Source organism: Manis pentadactyla, chromosome 5 (assembly GCF_030020395.1).
Source record: "Manis pentadactyla isolate mManPen7 chromosome 5, mManPen7.hap1, whole genome shotgun sequence".
Classification (NCBI taxonomy): domain Eukaryota; kingdom Metazoa; phylum Chordata; class Mammalia; order Pholidota; family Manidae; genus Manis; species Manis pentadactyla.
Window position 1 is genome coordinate 71,314,515 of NC_080023.1, and position 14,204 is coordinate 71,328,718.

The following is a 14,204-nucleotide window of genomic DNA, read 5'->3' on the forward strand; positions in this document are numbered from 1 at the left end:
GACCGTCTTAAAGAATTGTCTTTAATACCCTCAAAAGACCATAGCACTTGTTCTCAGTATAAAGGAATACATAGATCTAATCAACCTTGCACTTTTTTCTGAAGCATAAAACCTTTACATACAGCTGTGTGTCCTATATTGAAATGATTTAAGATATTTTTTTTCTCCTCAAGCAGAAGATGCTACCAGTTGCCTAAAGAGGTGGGCCCCCTTGCACCCAAGTGGCCCCTTGGTTAGCCTTCTCTGGGAGATACGATGTGACAGAACCTTCAGTCTGACTATGGTATCAGCATTCTTCTTGCTATGAGGAGCTCAGAACCACAGAAACACTGATGCTGCCCAGCAAGGGGACTGGGATGACCAGGCACTGCCCTCAGGACCTGACTGAGGCAGGACCTTCCCCCCCAAAGTATAAATGACTCCCAAATTATAGGAATAGTGTGATTTGATGAGTGAATGAGTAAAACGAGATTATTTTTGCAAATGTGTGAACCTGTCATCTAAATACACTATGCAAAGCCAAACTCTGTTTATGTAAAGATGCCCTGCCAAGTGTCAGGTTTCCTGCTTTGCCTCTTCCTGAGCAAGCGTAATGCTGACATGAGGTCACCCGCCGGACACCGTGGGCACAATCTCTCAGAGGCCCCCAGAGCTCTGCACACTTTCTTCTTCTAACAATGTACTCAGCTAGGATTCTCTGTGGCTGACTTCTCCAAGCAGTGGATTTTTCCTTTCAAATTCGAAAACTGAACATGGCTCAAGAGTACATCTATAAACTATGCCAAAGTTTGTAAATGCCATTTTCTCTTTGCAACAAAACTATTTTAAGAGAGGTTTTCCTTGGAGTTTTAGCATACAGTTATTGCTGATGCATAAAGCACAAAGTACATAGATTCTAACCACAAACAAACAACAAAGAAAGAAAGCATTGAACACAAGACTTTTCCTTTCAATAAACCAAGAGGGCTGCTTTAAACACACTTGCATTATAGTTATGGTCAAAAGAGCTACAGGTTCAGGGGTTTTCTGTTTGTTTTTAAGAGGAAGTTCAATCTCCTGCCGTGGAAGACTACACTGACATAAAGATGTCTTCTATATAACAATATAACATAGTAATTCACCAATAATCCAAAGAGAGTAATGTCATATGTATCTACGTGCCTGGGCAGCAATCCTTAGCATGTGATGGTCCCTAACACTCCCTGACTCCACCTGCTAAAGACAAGCTAGTGTTCTATCACTCAGTTGTTCCATTTCCCTACCTATTAAACAGAAAATGATTTTCTCTTTTCAGGTAACAATCTAATTTAAAAAAGATACTAGGGGTGGGGATAAAGAGGAGTACTCCAGAGAGTATTTTAAGAGAGTTTAGTAGATTAGAACATTTTGTAATGTGAGAAAATTAAGGATAAGAAGAAATTAAGGATAATATAAGAAGAGTTGTTAGGACTTGTGACTTGCATGCTTTTGAATATTCTTCAAGGGACTGAAGATTTCCTTTCTTTTATTTCTGGAGATTTTGACTTCTACTTTCTTGATTGAAACTCTTGCAGAAATTGAACCACAATTCATATGAATTGCATATGAATTCACTTATATGAATTACTTAATATGAATTCACTTGCATATGAATTACTTAATATAAATTAAATATACTTTATTATTTATCATATATTACTTAGTATATATGCATGTGCAAATTGTTTTTGTTAAATGAGAAACACATGGACAAATAGTCATTTTAATAAATATTATAATTAATTTACTCATTTGTAAAACTCATTCATTCAATAAAAGTCTTGAGTACCTAATATGTGCCAGATATATGAGAAATTAAGATTATAAAACTGTATAATGTGACTGCTGACTTCAAGGAGCTTGAAATTTAGTGGGGTAAGACTGATGCAAAACAGATAATTAATGCACAGTATGACACAGTCTGAAGGAAATACATACATGGTATATGGGGGCAGAGTAAAGAAACCTTAACAAAACTCTAGCAAAACCTTTTCTGCTTAGAGCAGATGACATTTGCACTAGTTCAGTGAGCAAAAGATGTGTAAGAGTTTGTCAAGATGAAAGGAGAAGGGTAAAGGATGACTCCAAGCCAAAGGCACAGAACCTGTAAAACAGAGTGGTGGCAGCCGTGGCTCGTGTTGATCTGTTTGGGCACATGCACATGCAAAGAGAACTGGAAGCAGCTCTGAGATAATAAAATGTAACATACGTGGTCAGAAATGGCAAAAAGGCTGTGCCTAGAGAAGCAGATGAGTCAGGCAAAGGCCCGATCAAGGATAAGGGTCTGGTTACCATGATGTGGAAAAAAGACTTCTTCCTGCAGCAGAAGAGAAACCACCGAGGAATATAAGAGAACAGCATGGCCAAATCTATGGCTGAGTTGAAGAAAGATGAAACTGAAAGCAGAAAGAAGAGTTAGGAGGACTGCATGATCTAGAAAAAATGTTTAAAGGTCTGGCTGGGGTAGGGAATGTAAGGATGGATAGAAAATATAGATTCAAGGATGATTAATAAATATTAATAAATCAAATTGGTAAAATTTTGTTTGATTGAATGTGTTCAATGGGAAAGAAGAATGACTTGCAGATTTCTAAGCTGAGTAGCTGGACAATTTCATTGGAGGAGCCGTCTCAAGAAATAGAGAATGAAAAAGTGGGAGTGACATTGGTAAGGAGGTGAGCCTTAGTGCCACGTGAGCAAAAATGTCTGTTTGAGAATTAAATATACAATCTAATGTTCACAGAAATGCTGTTGGCTAGAGATGTAAAGATTTGAAACTATTAGCAAGAGGTGTTTGGTAAACTTAAGATAATAGAAGAGGTCACTCATGCAAGGTGTGCAGAAAAGAGTAAAGGGCCAGAGTGGACCGTCAGGCACCAAGGCTTCAAGGTTGACCAGAGGAAGTTAAAGTCTACAAAGAAGATGATGACAAAGAAGGAGGAGGAGAGGGGGAGGCGGTGGGGAAGAACGAGGAAGAGAGGGACTTAGAGAAATTCGTGGAGAATGAGGATAGTGCAATGTTACAGAACTCCAGTGATTGAAGACTCAAAAAGAGGAAGTAAACTGGCATTTCCTTATGAATGAAATAAATGAAGACTTGGGCTTTCACACACCAGAAAAGCATGGCATGCCTTTGAGCCCATAAAGATTTCCATACCTCAAAATTGCCATCACACCCAGAAATATTCAGATAGATCCTTGACTCAGGATTATCTAACATTAATATGAGAGCACACCTTAAAAACTGGAACAAGACTAGAAGACATATCCTCCATACCAATACAGATATTGTCCATAAATAAAACAAAAGGACCTGCCAAGCAGAACTGCTGAGGAGAAAGAAGACAGCTCTTATGCTCTCAGATCTGCCCTCCCAGTCATCTTAGAGAACTTGTGAGTGAAAAACATTGGTCTGTACTAATTAAAGGAAGTCCCTTTATTTTTTCTAAGAAGATACCATATGTTAGGCTCTTTCTATATGCCCTAATAATGCTCTTATCTGGAAAGTAAAATTCAAAGAATTTTCTTCCAAATATCTTGAAGTCACATAGCTAATTAATGATGGAACTTGATTAAATCCCAGTTTAAGAATAATTCAGAGCAAATAGTAATTGAGATGAATTTTAAAAATAAGGGACAATGAAACAATATTTAAAGCAAAGATCTTTATAACAAAAAATAGAAACACAAGCAAATAGAGTGACTGTGTGTCTTCATTTGCCCCAAACACTCCCAGTTTGTGCTGGTTGTCCTTGCAGTTGTTAATAATAACTCTCAGCCTCTTCACCCTCATAAAAATTAGGAGGATGATTATGTGAGCACCCTACATAGCCGTATGTAACACGGCATATTAGAGATCTCAGCATACTGTAATTAGAGGATGGAGACAACAACTGAATTGCAACATTGCTTTTTGACCGCTAGGGTCTCAGTAACTGCAGCTGTGCCCTTTGCTGCTCTAAAACATCATGTCAGCATTTCCTCCCGTTTCTCCATTTTTAGGAATGTAAAATTCAGCTATAAAATACAGCTCTTGCCAAAAAGTACATAAAATGGTCCAATTCTACATAATAATACTGGAATTGGGGAACATGAATTCTGTTGGTCTTCTCAATCCCTAATGACTTCTTTTATATCATAGATTTAAATAGCACTTTCTCACTGAGTAAAATGTCTGAATGTATTCTTTTCTTAATCTTCAAGATAATCCTATTTTCACAGCATTATAGAATGTTAGTGATGGAAAAAAGTTTAGACATTATCTAATGCCGCCCTTGTTCAATTTGCAAATCAGTATAAGTGATTTGTCCACGGTCATAGAGTTAATTAGTGGCAGAGTTATGGATAAAATGCATTTTCTCTTCTGGGAAAAGAAGGAATGAAGGAATTCTTATGGGTTGAAGAAGTGTTAAATTGAATAACAACATTTACAAAAGATTTTCATTAGTAACAAATTTGAGCCTGCCACTCTGATTTCTGTACCAATTTTCTGTCACTCTACACATGTAGCTCAATCCGGCAAATATTACCCCAGTGTCAACACTTATATTCCCGAATGCTTTCTGTCAAAATATCTTGGACAACATCAGGACCTCGACACGTTAATCTCAAAAGTGATGAGAATCAGATATGAGAAATCTAAGTTGTACAAAGTTGCTCCTTCTAATCCATCTTTGAGCATTGATTTAACATTTTTTCTGTATCGGTCATGTTCTGAACCATATGACAACCATCAAGTCCGTGTTTGTTTTCTGTTCCTTTTGCCCTAATTAAATATTTAGTATGGTTTTGTTCCACTTTTTCTGCCTGTGTTCTGCTGCCTTGTTGAAAATGCTCACAAACGTTTTCAATAGCATTATTTTTCAGTGTGTTTTTCACATTCTCTACTGATTGAGCAGCTAGATCAAAGATATCATGTCCTAATTGAAACATGCTTTGTGTTTTCTTCTTAACCTTTAAAGTTTGATGATTGCCAAAAGATGCATGATTTTTTATAAAGCTTCAAACAAGAAGGGTCAGTGTTAGTATAAAATTAAATTGGAAATCATTTAAGAAAAATTTGGTCTTAGATTTCCTTGAATCTATACATATAGAAGAAGTTTTCCAAATGTATTTAAAATTTTTGATGTATAGAACTTCTTAAAATTTTAACCTCCTGACTGGAAAATAAATATTTAGATAGAATAATGTTTATATAGCACTAAATAATATGTACTTTTATTTTTATTTACTTTTTTCTTGGCTAATGACACTGTTTAGTATGCTCCATTTTTTTCTAAACTTTATATGCACCGGAGCACCAAGAACAGTTCATTATATGAACCCCATTGTGATGGGGTTCAGTATTTGTTTAACAGTCTTACCAATAATCTGCCAAATTAATAAAGGTATAGTAGCAATATGTGCAATTTTCAAGAAATTGATGAAATACGGTTATTTTTCAGAGTTAAATAATTTGTCTATATTAGAACCATATTATGCACCGAACAATGAGTGGTTTCCAATTATCAGAAATTTCATTACTTTCTGAAAGCAGACAAATGGCAACTTATAATGCACTATCAATTGTTTTTTTTTAATTGCTCAGGCAAGTTTTCGAAAACAGTGTCTGTGCTCTTGAATAGAAATTAAACAAATCAATACTACAGATGAACTAAATGCTCTTAAGTCTGAGTAGTTGAAAGTACCCCGCAATGGGGGATAAAAGGTTAATAAAATCTGTCTCTCAAAACTAATCTGATTAATTCTTCTTTCCTAAATTGCCTTAAATTGGGTCCCCAAGCAGAGCTGGAGAAGGAGATTCATGTGCAAGTGATCCTTTGAAGAGGTGCCCTCAGGGGCTCTCCTGCCAGGGAGGGAAGGAGAATGGGTAGGAAGCGTGAATGGCACAACAGAGTCAGTGACCTTAACAAGAACTGTTTTGGTGCAGAGGCCAGACTGGGCAATGTCAGAGTAAGTGTGAGGTGAGAAATGAAGATTTAGGAGATTGAATAACTCTGAGAGGTTTTTTACAGGGAGTGGTGAGGAGCTGATCAGCTTCAACAATCTGGTTAAAGGAGGCTGAGGGAGAAATATAGACTGTCTCCAAAGGATTTGGTTCAATTGTCTAGATGGAAAGTAGAGGCATGGATTGAAAGGTGCAATAAGGAAGAGTAGGTTTGTGTGAATAGGGGGTATGTCCAGTTCAATATTCAACTTGTTAATTTTGAGATGCCGATTGAAATGCTAGTGATTGTCAGATTGATAGAAAAGGAAATCAGAACCATATGGGACAATGTCTAGATCTGAGAGTCATTTATGGCAATTAAAATTAAGTTTGTGGTCAAAGATAAGATTCCCAGGGAGAAAAGAAATTAGAGCAATAGGAGAGAACTCCTGGGATCCGCAATTCTAAGAGACAAGAACACAACTCAGACAGCAGTGGAGCCTGGAGAACCGGAGAGGTATCACCACAGCAGGAAGGGGGAGATGTGCCAGAAAGGAGGCTGTTGTCAGCCTATTTAAGTAGCAAAGCACCTAGAAGGCCACCATCTTAGAGAAAGTGGTTTCAAGGTTTGAGAAGTGCACTACAGTAATTAGGAAAAAACAAAGGGTAATTTTTAACAGAAACTTGGCTATAATAGTGGAAGTTACTTCCATTGATAATGGCAGCTCCCATTGCTAAAGGTTTAGTAAAATAATATATATCTCAGGCTTTCTTTATTCTTTAAAATGAAGGCAGCTAGAGCATGTTTATGTGTATAATCACCAGTGAACACTGAAAGCTAGAATGCACACAGGGAAAGAGAGGCCCACATGCAGAAAAGAAAGACCATACACAAAAAAGTACTGTATCCTGGAGGGTGTCAGTGACTCTATCACAACACTGTCACTTCCCTCCTTGACGTCTGCATCATCCTGGTACCATTCATACAAAGTTGATTTTCATATATTACCTCATGTAGTCCTATAACAACCCTCATCTTCTAGGCATACAACTGAAGCACATAAGCACAGATTAATTAACCTTTTGGTAAGTGGTAGAGACAGTTTTTAAATCCAAATTTCTCCAAATACAAAATCCATGTTCTTTTCAGTTCCCTGCCCAACTATAGCTCGAAATATACTAATTTAGTCTGTTAAAATAAATACATTTAAAAGTTTTCTTAGTCAAAAAAAGCAATATGGAACAACAGGATAAAAAATGGTCGGTGCTGTCTCTAGCTGGAGGAACCCTGAAAATACTATTAATCAGTATTCCAGACGGCCTCTTCCTGTCCGCTCAACAGAGGAGCTGTTAGCAGGAGCACTGTATTGTGACGCTGCCACCTTGTGGTTAGAAGAAAAAGCAAACATTAAGTAAAGAGCTGGAGTGTGAGTTCATTTTCATCAAATTGCTCTGCCCCAGGGATTCTCAAGTGTAGCTGCACACTGAAATCATCTGGAAGTTTAAAAAATGCTGATATTTGAATATCACCTCTCAGAGATTTTGATCTAATTGGTCTGGAGTGACATCTGGGCATAGGATATTTAAAACTTCTCAGGTAATTCTAATGTACAGCCAAGAATAAGACCTCTGTTCTAACTACTGAGGCAGTAATCAAAGCAAGTTTTATCATTTGCTCAAGTATGTGTCATTTGTATAAATACAAGAGAAAATACAAAAGAAAAGGTAAGTAATTTTCTCTCATTTTTCAATTTCTTGGTAGAATAAAGTGATTTGTGAACAACAGCAGCAGATGCACAGACTCCAAGAAGGGACTAGCTGTTACCAAAGAGAAGGGGGTGGGGACAGCAGATGGGAAGGGAGGGAGAAGGGGATTAAGGGTCATCATGATTAGTACACATAATGTAGGGGGTCACGGGGAAGGCAGTATAGCACAGAGAAGACAAGTAGGGACTCTATAGCATCTTACTACGCTGATGGACAGTGACTGCAATGGCGTGTGTGGGGGGGACTTGATAATATGGGTGAATGTTGTAAGCACAATGTTGCTCATGTGAGACCTTCATAAGATTGTATACCAATTATATCTTAATAAATAAATAAATAATCTTAAAAAATGATTTGTGAACAGAAATCATCACTTGCTATGGTTTTAAAGAACAGGAGCAGAGAGATTTCTGAATTGAGAGCAAAGTAGACATGAGATTTGTTCTCTAATCAAACTCAATCTTTCACCAAAGTGAGTGAGAAGAATCTCTCAGCCTTTTGAGTAAGTCACAGATTTCCTGACAGGACAACAGAAAGAATGAACACTGGACTCAGAGCACCCTAGACTCTGACACTAGTAAGATGAGTGACCTTGGGCAAGTCACCTAGTTTGCAATGACTCTGTCTTAATTATCTGGGAAGAATACTTCCCGGATACTGCTTTAGTCAAGAGGACACTCATTCCAAATGTTTAACAAGTATTATTCCAGATAATTTGACATACCTCTCTTGAACCTGCAATGTGCAAAGCACATGGAAATCACTAAGGTTGCTTGGCGACAATACAGCACTAGGTGACCAGAGGTACCTTTGAAAGCAAGTAATGCAAATTTTAATTATAATGTGAACTGAATGTAATTAGAAAACCTAAGTAAATAATGCTGTAGTGGCTCAACAAGAAAGTTAAAGTCAGTTTTCTCCATTTTTTCATGCTGTTCTACAGCTTTTTCAGATGTTAGGCCACAAATTTATTATCTTTATACCATCAAAAAATTGAATCATGTCTTGAAAATGGAATTTTTCTTTACTGTTCTTTGGAAATTAAATTTCTCTATGGCTCTTTAATCAAAAAGACTGAGTAACTATACCACCAATCACTGAGTGTCCAAGTCATAAATCTTTCTTTCTTCATTCATTTACTTAGCAAGTATTTGTTAACCAATACTATGCTATGCCATCCTCAAATTCTACCTCTCTAAACCCAAAATCTAAAAGTTATGTTGTTAGCTTTTAAACATCTCTTTAATCTTCTGCTCATGTCTGCTCTCAGGCCATCATCAGTTTTAACCTATGTTACTATGGATTTATCCCTCTGCCTTCCATCTTCCTTTCTCTACTCCAGTCCCACTTTGCAGACAGAATGACCTTTAGAAGTTCAAATCCAGTATTGTTATTCTTCGGCTTGCTAGTTTTGAATGGCTTCCCTTCACCTTGAGGGTAGAGTGTATGCTCCATCACAATGTTCAGACACTCCTTCTGTACATGGTCCCTGCCCACCAGCCCAAATGGTTTCTCACCCTCCTTCACTGATCACCCTAAAGATCTGCAGTTCTCCAATTCAATCTTGACCGTGGGATTTTTGCACAACCCAGTCCCCTGCCTGTCTTTCTTCACCTGGTTAATCCCTGCTTCTACTTAGATATTAGTCCCTCCAAGGAGCCTTCTCTAACCCACATTACTGAGTTGAGTTTTTCTATGTGCTTCGGTAAGCTTAAAATGTGGACTACTTATCACTGAACTTTTACTTGTTTCATTTCTCTCTAGACTGTGGGGACAAAGTCTTGAGTACACAGATTGCATCTTTGTTCAACAGAGTATAACACTGTGTATAGTACATATAACATTATATAGACATTCAAACATACTGAATGAAGTAATGGAGGGAGCCATGTGGATAATCTGCAGGAAGGGTGTTCCAGGCAGAAGGACCTGCATGCAAAGATCCTGAAGGGGGAGCTTGCTTGGCATGGTGAGTGAGCACCAAGGAGGCCAACTCACAGGAACAGAGTGGAAAGGGGAGAACGTAGAAAATGCAACCTGAAAAGCAGGCAGGGACCAGATCACGTAGAACAATGTTATTCAAACTGCAGCAATGAAATAAATTAATGAGTCATTACTAGCACCTATAAGTAACCAAGAAGAGTGCACTAAGATAGACAAAGACAGAGTATGAAGATTTTCCTTTTGATTTTTTTTTTTTTTTGTGTGTGTGTGTATTGGGTCATTATGTAAAACACCTTTCTTACTTTGGGTTATAATAACAAAATCTGGAATAACACTGAAGTAAAGTTCTGTAAGCCATGAGTACTTTGAGTTTTACTATAAACAGGATGAGAAGCCACTGGAGAATATTAGCTAAGGGATTATGTAACCTGTTTCACATTTTAAAGGAAAGCTCTAGGTTCTCTTGAGACTAGACCACAGGGGACAAGAGTGGAGCTCGGAGACAAGTTTGAAGACTATTACAAGGTCCAGGGTAGAGATGATGTTTGTTGGGGCCAATGGATGAGGAGCCATCCAAGTCAGAATCTATTTAGAAGGTAAGGTCAGTATGATTGGTTGAAGATAATCATCATTTTCTACAGTTATTCTGAGGCTTAAATAAGACTGGATATGAGAAAGGACTTTATAAATACTAGAGAAATGCTCAGCATAATACAACTGAATTCGATTCAAATTAAACTTATTGATCATACAACATGCATGCATCAGCCACAAATCTCACTGTTCTACGCATTTGGTACATAAAGTTGAATTTCTCTCCCAAGGAACTTTAGAGCAGTGGAGTTTGGGGAGGCAGACACAAAAATGGATCATTCCAGCATAATGTGTGTTTATGGGGAAGGTTCTAATGAAAAAATGTTAACTTAAAATTCTGAGAAGCCACAGCTTTTATTGTAAGACTTTCCACAGGCAAAAGAACACATTAGCCTCAATAATATATTACAGGACAAAAATGAGCTCTAAGGAGCTAGAAAAAAATTCTGGATGAAAATCAGCACATTGAGCATAAATACTGTTGAGTCAGCCTATTAAGGCCACATGTCATTTACACCTCTGCCCTACAGTCACAAAACAGAAGCAAAATGAGCAGGAGGAAAAAAGATCTTCAGCACTCATGGACTGGTAACATGACTCAATAACAATTCATCCTACAGCCACTGACTGGAGAAAACTATACTCCTCTAGTCAGCATAAATGGCTGGCCCTCGGATACAAAGCCACAGATAATACAGAAACATAGTTACAGAGTTAGTAACTTTATTAAGGAAAATGGATTTGCCTACACTTTACTGCTATTACAGGGACATGGTTGTATTTTAACTTAAAATTTAATATTTTTGCAATTACAAAGTATTTTTATTCATTTAAAAATATACCATCTTTCTCATTGCAAATCTTTTTTTTTCCTTCTCCTTGCAATTACCTCTATGAAAAATAACAGAACATGACATAAAAGCTCTGGATTAATGATATTTTTCAATCAGGTGTAGAGAGTTGTGCTACTCTAGTAATTACTGCCCTTTCTACCTACATGGATTCCATACATTTGGCACATTATATAAGAAAATGCCCTTGTATCACTTCTACATGGAAGATGTTATCAGAATAAAGTGGGAAACACTATTATTATAAATTCATTTCTATTCTAAATTTCATCAGTACATAAATTATTGAAAGACCTCCCTTGTAAAGAAAAATAGATGTTTTTAAAGGATATTGTGACATAATGAAATGAGCCTGGCTTAGAATCTTGGTGTTTAGCTGTGGGCCTATATAAAAGTCATTTAAAAATTCTGCAGAATGGGAATGGTACCCAGAGGTAGTGATAGTTCTTTTAGTTGGGGCATTGCAGAATAGGAACATGGTGGGAAAGGTTAAATAAAATAGTCAATACAAAAGTGATAAAAACATTTCATCAATTCAATTACTGATGCTGAGACCCCACAGTGTGCTAGGAACATGTAGTTACACAGATGATGCAAATGAATGAGACAAACTGTTATCCTCAAGTTATTCCTAGAGAAATAATTCCTAAGGTGTGTGTGGGGGGCACAGGGTGCTTTGGGGTGGAGTGGCATGACTGGGTGGAAAAGAGAGTCGCTTGAGCTTGAGGGATTATTTCCAATTAATAATTTGCCCATAAGAAGCTTACATATCCCACACATCCCAACAAGAATTGTTGCTTTAATGTGTTGATGAGTGATGGCCATAGGAATTGATGACTGTTTCGTAGGCATATATTGGTAGACAAAGGATGAGAATCACAAGTTTTCCTCTTTACAATCACAGAGAACTATGTAAGATATTAACATTGCCTCTATTTTTCCATTTAATTAATACATTTCATATAGTGAATTTCCTTAAAACAGAGCATGCCTTTTCATTCAGTAGTGAAATATTCCAAGACTAATTTAAAAAGAAAATAATTCTAAATGAGCTTTTAGTAATGATAAAAATTAATTTCATTTTGATTTTCTTTAATGTCATATAGGTTAAAACTGTTAGGTTTGAACTATTTTAGTCATACCCAGAAGCTATAAAGTCCCTCTTTAATAATGTCATGTGTTTCCAAATTTGACTGAGCACTTTTACATATAATATCTTATCTGTTAAAACATTGTTAGATAGGGCATTTCATAGGTGATGATTAGTTGTGACAGTTACACGAAAACACCTCTGAATCTGCCATTCTTTTTTCACCCCACTGCCACTGAAGTTCATTTTGTCATCGTATCTTACCTCAACTACTTCACTAGCTCCCTAACTGTTCTTGCTGTTAATATTCATCATCCCACCTGTCACTGAAAGAATCGTCCGCCTAACACATCTTGATGATTACCATTCCTATGGCCAGTCCCTGTGCCTTTGGCATGGGGCTCCCCGGAGTGACCTAAGTGCCTCCTGACCTGCTTTCTGCTCACATTTCTCACCACTCTCATCCCTGGCCTCACTGAATCACTTCACAATTCCTCAGGGGAACTGCAAGAAGGTCCCTCTTCTCTCCTTGCCTTCAGACAGGCCGCTTCCTTTGTCTAGAAGACCCTGCACTTCCACTTCCTTTCCATTTGGCTAACTCCTGCCCATCCTTTTGGTCACACTTACGACTTTTCTTCCAAAGTAACACACATTTTAGATAAGAAATTTTCAGAAAAAGTGCCTGAGGCATAGCTATTTTATCCTTCAGTCTTTCAAAGGACCATAAGAGGAGTTCAGCTTTCAAAAGGCACATAAACATGGAAATCAGATTCCCCCTGCTGTTAGGGACTGTGGGGAATTTCTTTTGGTTATCGATTAAAAGCATTTTTCATAAACAAGATACTGTGGGCCAGTATTCCACAAATGACCCTGTGAGTTTCATACTAAACCTGCAGCAAGTTATGGAAGTGTTTTTTATCATTCTTATGACTTGTCTTGCCATTAGAAAGGGACATAATAATTTTATTATAGCACATACTCTTTGAAAGACCATAAACTTTTAATAGACTTATAAAAAGGGAGTGTAACCTTTTCAATATTCTGTCTCATCGCTGGATGAAACCATTTTACCTTCTCCTCACATATAATAGATGCCCTAGGGCCTAAGCAATGGTTCTACACTTGGGAAGAATATATTTAGATCCAGCCTGAATCTGAATTTTTCCTGAATCTGAAGGTTACTGTGATTTAACACTCCTCAAATTTTCAGCCTATAGACTTTTGGTTTTAGTAGAGGTCGAATGACATGCTGATTTCATCTCTGCAGTTTTTATTTGGGGCTAAAAAAAGTTAAATATCCTACAGGCTTAGTAACTGTTGTTTTTTACATGATCACACATATTCATTTTCAACATCATTAAGAATTATATTTTCTAATTATTTTCCCCTCTCTTAGAAGTGGAACTTCTCAGTTTACCTCCTAACCTTGATAGCATAACCAATCCTAAGCATGATTTCTGATACAAAATACTTGATTAATTTAATCCTATGCTTCCCTCCTGCATAGTGTAGAAATTAGGCCTTTAATGTGCTTTTTTGCTGGTTTTGTTTGTTTAACTTTTATGTTGAAATATACAACATAACCTTCTTCTTAAGAGACAGACAAAGAAACACAAAAATCTTTGGAGACAAACAGGCAAGAGAAAAATAGTGCAAAGGAAGAAAGTCCTTAATTAGAAGAAACAAAGTGGAAGCAAGATATGAGGAAAGTTGGACCTGTTATTCTCATGAAATCAGTTATTCCCTGTGGAACAATGTCAATAAACCAATTATAAATCCACCTTCCAACTGAACCCTTGAAGGCTTCAGAGCATAGGAAAAGAGCTAGCTACTTGAAAAGTAGACACTGGCTGTTAATTTCTGTTTCTTGATGAAACACCATTTTTAGGTTGCCTATGATGCCTATGACTACAGGAAACTTTTTCATATTGTCAATAAATTTTTAAATCCTGATAAGGAAAATTGAAAGCATAGTGCTTTATTTTTATCTGTTACTCCTCTTCCTGCTACATCC

General features: G+C 37.1%; 1 protein-coding gene across 7 annotated transcripts in view; it reads right to left on the bottom strand.

Annotated features, from left to right (window-relative positions):
• MAPK10 (mitogen-activated protein kinase 10) overlaps positions 1 to 14,204 on the bottom strand; it is a 341,790-nt gene that overhangs the window by 21,271 nt on the left and 306,315 nt on the right. The gene's annotated exons all lie outside the window — the stretch shown is intronic.